At 35.3% G+C, this 6,477-nt stretch overlaps 1 pseudogene; it reads right to left on the reverse strand.

Moving 5' to 3' along the window:
* Positions 1-3,818: 3,818 nt before the first annotated feature.
* On the reverse strand, positions 3,819-4,337 carry LOC113184436 (peptidyl-prolyl cis-trans isomerase A pseudogene; annotated as a pseudogene).
* Positions 4,338-6,477: the final 2,140 nt, after the last annotated feature.

A 6,477-nucleotide genomic window follows, 5' to 3' on the forward strand; every position in this document is an offset into this window, starting at 1 on the left:
GAGATGTCTGTTACAAATAAAGAACCAATATTGATACATTGTTATCAACTGAAGTCTTTATTTATGTATTTTTCATTTTTGCTTTGTATCCCTGTTCTGTCTTGGATTTCATCCACAAAACCACCTTATATTTAGTCACCATACCCTAGGCTTCTCTGAACAGTGGCAGTTTTTCAGACTTACCATTTTTTTTTTAAATGACTTTGACAGCTTTAAGGAGTACTTGTAAAGTATTCCACAGAATATAAGATATCCCTCAATTTGGGTTTGTCTGATATGTTTCTCATACCTGGACAGGGATTATGGGTTATTAACTGTAAGAATACAGTGATAAAATGCCTTTTGGCGGTCTGGGGGTAACTGGAAGTTGAACCCAGGACCTTGCTTGTGCTAGGCAAGTGCTCTACCATTGAGCTACATCCCCAGACCTTTTTTATTTTTTGAGGCAGTGTTTCCTAAACTGCTGTGGCTGAACTTTAACTTGTGATCTTCCTGCTTCATTGTCCTCCCACCAAGCAGCTGGGATTACAGGTGTGTGTCACAGCACCCAGCTAAATGCTCTTATCACCGCATATGTGATGGTATGTGATGGTATGTGATGTCATCATGAATTATCACTGCTGATGCACTTATCACTTGACTGAGGTGGTATCTATCAGATGTTTTACACTGTTTTCTTTCTCCGCCCCCACTTTGCTTTTTTGGATGGAGCAGCCCATACCAAAGGGATAAGGAATGGTGCCCCACCTTCTTGAGGAGGCAGTGTCTACATAAATTGGAATTCTTGTGTTCAGTGGATTGGTCTGATTTTTTTCCCTATTTCATTAATCATTTATTCATATCAATAAAATTCACAGGTATTTATCATATACTTTGGTTTAGAACCCAATATTTTGTTGCTCAAATTGTTCTAACTCTAATCATTGGGAGCTCTTTTGTTGACTCCTGTGTCCCTTTGTGATATTCCCATTGGTTTATCTTTTGAGTACTTTTTTATTTTCTGGTACTATTTTTGTCTAATTCCTGTCTAGTTGTGAGAAAAATATCAGACAAACCCAAATTAAGTGACACCTTTTATTTTGTGAAATACCATACTAGTAGTTCTTAAAATTGTCAAGACAAAGGTGCTTTGTATTGAACTATTTTTCAAATTCAAATGATTTACCCTCAATAATTTCAATAGAATTTGAAAATACTTTGTGCTTATATGAACTAGGTCTAGTATGGATTAAAATTTTTTCAATATTGGGTTTTGTTTTTATGATGATTTGCATAGCTATTTCTCATAGGTGAAAAATATATGATTATGAATTTTCTCTGAATACCATAGTGTTTATGATCACAGTTTTATACTTGAAATTCATTCACATGTACTTTCACTTTGCAAGTCATATTAGAGAATTTTCACATTTCTCTAGCTTTCAGAAACATTTATGGTTGCCAGTAGCTGAACAGATATCATTATGCTGGAAGTGTTTCAGTGATTATACATGCTGAGTGGCAAAACTGCTTAGTCTAAAAAAAGGACTCCATAATATTTGGCTTTTGGTTGTAATTACCAGTCATGCTTGCCAGAAATTAAGTTTAGCTTTTAGAAGCCTGGAATTCTTAATATGTTTGTCTCTAACTAAACATTTCAGACTGTTATGAAACTGTCAATAATTCCATTATATATTTTATATTCATTTATTCTGAGTTACAGTGGATGAAATAATATATAGCAACGTGATTGTGCAACAACATAGAACGCATAAACTAATAGAATGTAAATAGTAATATTTAATTTTATTACAGTTTTGTTTAAAAGGAACATGTGGTCCCAAGTACAAATAAAAGACTAGAAAGAAAAATACCAAAATGTTAATGAATATCTTTGATATTTTTCTATTTTCTAATAAATTGGCATCCATTACTTGTTTAGTGAGGAAAAGATAGGCATTTTTTAAATGGGAAAAGAACTATATTCTGCAGGGCTTTCCAACAGGTACTAATTTGTTTGTTCTATTCTAGACATTGAAAGTTAAAAGGTCTTTTGAAAAAATTCCATCATTCAGATTGATTTTCTGAATTATTGACGAGTGAGCCAGTTCTTATTTTTATAATAACACTTAAAGTTTTATACCTTTTTTAGTTTAAAAAATCTGTATCAAATGGATTTTCAATTCAGTTATATATATAAATGGATCACGGTAAAAGAGTTACCACTCATTGTTGATGTAGTGAAAACTTGACTTCACTAATTTCTGCCCAACTGGGGCAGAGTTGGAATCTGGGCATCCTAAAACCCAGTGAGCAAAGCCCGGGTGCTGAGGCTGCTTCAACCTCATTTTGAGGGATGGCCTCACATTCCTCTCATAGGGGACTGATGGCCTCAATAGATACCTTGGGGAGCCTGTTTAGGTTAAAAATACCCAGCATTGTCTAGCTGCTTCTAATTTTTTGAGCTTCTGGTGATAAGGGGGAGGTGAATTGAATTCATGACTCAGATTTAGAAGTTGCAGAGTAGCTTTTTGCAGGCTTCCGTCTCAGTATGTCCTTGGGTCATGAATAGAAAATTATAGTTTAAAAAGATATTCTAGACTTAAGATAATTTGCAAAAGTAGTACAATCAAAGGCAAATGCATCTGTGGGGGAGGGGATGGGGGATTGAACCAAGGAGGTACTGAACCACTGAGCTACATTCTCAGCCCTTCTTATTTTGAGAAAGGGTCTTGCAAAGTTACCCTGGCTGACTTCAAACTTGTAATCCTCCTGGGCAGATGTATTTTAAATCTTTTAGTAAAGCTTTTTTTTTTTTTTTAAAGTAAAATAAACAACACTTTTATTTTTAACTGAGCATTTAAAAATATATTCAAAGGTGATTGTTGTTATTGCTGTATTTTTAAAACAGGAAAAAAAAATCAATTTTCTAAACTGGTCCTTGTCCCTAATGGCCAGTACCCTACCTCTTACCTTTCTGTGACTGGGAAGTATCATGATATGCAAAAGATTAGGGACTGGAGTGATCATTTCTCTGACTGCTTCCTGGAAGTGGTATGTTTTATTAGAACATTCTGATGTGTGTATAAACAGTACAGGGGTTACCACAGTATTTGATAGCCCTGCTCTCGAGTTAGGATTACAACATTTAACAACTGGGTCGGCATTCAGTCAGTCTCACTTCATGGTGTTAGTGGAATTAGTTCCTGGAGCCACTGTGCACAGTATGCTTTGTTAGGCTAGTATACCTTTCTCTAGCATGCCCATGAGTTCTTCATAGTGGGAGTTATCAGTACACTAAAAGGATGATCAAGAACTGTGTAAAAGTGTAATATCTTTTCCTAATAATGGCAATCAAAGTAGTCCTTAAAAACAAGTATAACAAAACTTTTTCAAAATTGAGAAACAGTTATATAAAATGAAACATGGTAATATAAATCTTAAATGAGTATTTTGTTTTTTTCTAATACCAAATCATTATACCTTCAAATTTAAGTATATCCTTCCAGATTTATGAAATATGTGTGTATGACTATATATACATATATAGTTTATATATATGACTATATTTATATATATATAACCTGAATTTTCACTCTCTATGTCATGCTACAATACATAGTTTCTACTTAATACCATGTTATTTAATTTTAATTTTTTTGTCATTTAGTTTTTATTCATAATTATGACCTTAACTCTGCAATCCAGCTGGATTTGGGAGGGAAATAAGGAAAATATGGAACCCAAATAACTGCAGTGAGAACGCAAAGATATGGGATATGGTGAATAGACTGGGTGGAGGGATACTCTTCTGAGCTACAGAAGGAATGGTTTGGTGGTTAAGATAAACACAAGTCAAATGTGTTAAGAGTTATCCAGTCAGTAATGGTGATCTTCTTGCTGGTCTTGCCATTCCTGAACCCAAAGCACTCCATGGCTTCTGCCATGTTCATGCCCTCTTTCACCTTCCTAAAGACCACATGATTGCCATCTAACCACTCAGTCTTGGCAGTGCAGATGAAAAACTGGGAACCATTTGTATTTGGCCCAGCATTTGCCATAAACAAGATGCCAGGGCCTGTATGCTTCAGGATGAAGTTCTCATCATCAAACTTCTCCCCATAGATGGATTTGCTGCCAGTGCCATTATGGTATGTGAAGTCACCACCCTGCTACATAAATCCTGGAATAATTCTGTGAAAGCAGAAACCCTTAAGATCAAATATTTTCTCTCCACTACTTAAAGCATGAAAATTTTCTGCTCTCTTTGAAACTTTGTCTGCAAATAGCTTGAAGGAGACATGATCCAAGGGCTGTCCATCGACAGTGATGTTGAAATACACATTGAGATTGACCATGGCTAACAGAGAAATGACCACAGGCGACAGCAGTGTCTTGAAAGCCCACTTACTACTATTTTAAACAATGTGTCAATAAATGTTTTTATATAAAGTTTCTTGGTTGTGCTTTTGGTTTTGGTATGGAGATTGAAACTAGGGGTGCCCTACCACTGAGCTACACCCCAGTCTATTTTATTTTGAGACAGAGGCTCACCAAGTAGCCCAGAATGGCCTCAAACTTATGATCCTCCTGCCTCAGCCTCATGAATTGTGGAATTACAGGCATTCACCACTATCCTCCGTAGTTGCTGATGTTTATTTTTAGAATAACTTCCTAAAGTTATAACCCAGGTGTGCTCCTCTACTGAGCTACATCCACCGCCCTTCTTATTTTTTGAGTCGGGTCTTGCCAAGTGCTGAGGTGGCTGTCCATAAACTTGAGATCCTTTTGTCTCAGTCCTCTGAGTTGCTGGGATTACTGGCATGTTCCACCATGCCTGGCTAGTATATCCTATTTTAGAGCTGAGTGACATTCCATTGGTTGTATATACGATATTTTCTTTATCCATTCATCAATTGATGGATACTTAAGTTGTTTCCATTTCTTGACTGTTATGAATAGTGCTGTAGTAAATGTGATGGTGCTTAATTCTCTTAAATGTACTCTTTTTGTCTGTTTGTTTTTATGTACCTAGATGTAGAATTGCTGGTAGTTAGATTCTTAATTTTTTTAATATTTATTTTTTAGTTATAGGTGGGCACAATATCTTTATTTTATTTTTATGTGGTGCTAAGGATCAAACCCAGTGCCTCATACATGGTAGGCAAGAGCTCTACCTCTGAGCCACAACCCCAGCCCTAGACTTTTAATTTTTTGAGGCACCTCCTTACTGTTTTCATAATGACTGCTAATTTATACTGCCACCAACAGTGTGCAAGGGTGTCCTTTTCTCCACATCCTTGCCAGCAGTTGTTACCTTTCATCTTTTTGGTAAATAGGCATTCCAATAGGTATGAGGTGATATCTTACTGGGCTTTTAATTTGGATTTCTCTGATGATTTTTGGAACACATATTTGTTAGCTGTTTGTGACAATTTTTTTACTGTTGAGAAATTTTCAAAATTATCAGAGTCAATTCTCACTTCATTTGTGGCTTTAGTAGATTGTGTCATACTTGTTATGTATAAGGAGGGATTTGTGAACATTAGAACATAATGGAATTGGTTCTTTTCCTTCCTCATTTCCACTATCTGTAAATGGACTGCTTGTTTCCAAGAGCATTTTTATGTAAATAAAGTCTGTAGCTATACTGGAAGTGAGTATAAGAGAAACTGATACTAGGCCTTCTCTCCCATGAATATTTTGGACCCCAAGCCAGAGTGAGGACCAGGAAATGGTAGATCTTGGGATATGCTCTACCACTACTTTAAAGATAGAAATTATCCTTATATCTATAGGTCCTGTTATCCCAATCCATTATAGGAGAATTGTGTGTGTGCATGTATTTGTGTCCAGTAAATCAATGAATTAATTCTAGTATTTCTGTGGGTATACAAAGGGTCAAGAACCAGGAAAGCAATCTTGAAGAACAGAGTTGGAGAACTTAAAGATTAAGTCTATAGTAGGGTAACAAACTTTTTCTGTAATGAACGGACTTAAATGAAAAAATATATCTAATGGAAAATAATGCTAAAAAGGTACAGCAGAAATGTTAGCTGAAGGTAGAGCATGATAAGAATGTGATGGAACTAACAGAATTTCCTAAGTTCATGGGGATGGAGTGGGGAAGGTGTTAGTCCTAGATGCATCCCAAATTAGTATGTTAAAAAACAAGAAAAACAAAGATTTAAGGAACCTATGATTTCTGAGAAATAACTACTACCAGTATGTGACTAAATGAGTTAGTTTCATTGGGTAAATCCTGGCTGATATATATGTGCTTAAAGATAAAAACTCTTCTTCAAGAGAGTATGCTGGCTTACCAAAAATAAGTGTTACCAAATATGATCTACTTAGCACTGCTTTTTCCTAAAAAACTTCTGTCAAAGGTTAAAATTATTGAATGAATTAGTTGCTTTGCAAGTGTACTTTTCTTGAATATATATATATGTAAGGATTATGAATGTGTTCTTATAAATAGATTCTTAATGAGTCTAT

The sequence above is a fragment of the Urocitellus parryii genome, chromosome 4, assembly GCF_045843805.1.
Source record: "Urocitellus parryii isolate mUroPar1 chromosome 4, mUroPar1.hap1, whole genome shotgun sequence".
Taxonomy (NCBI): domain Eukaryota; kingdom Metazoa; phylum Chordata; class Mammalia; order Rodentia; family Sciuridae; genus Urocitellus; species Urocitellus parryii.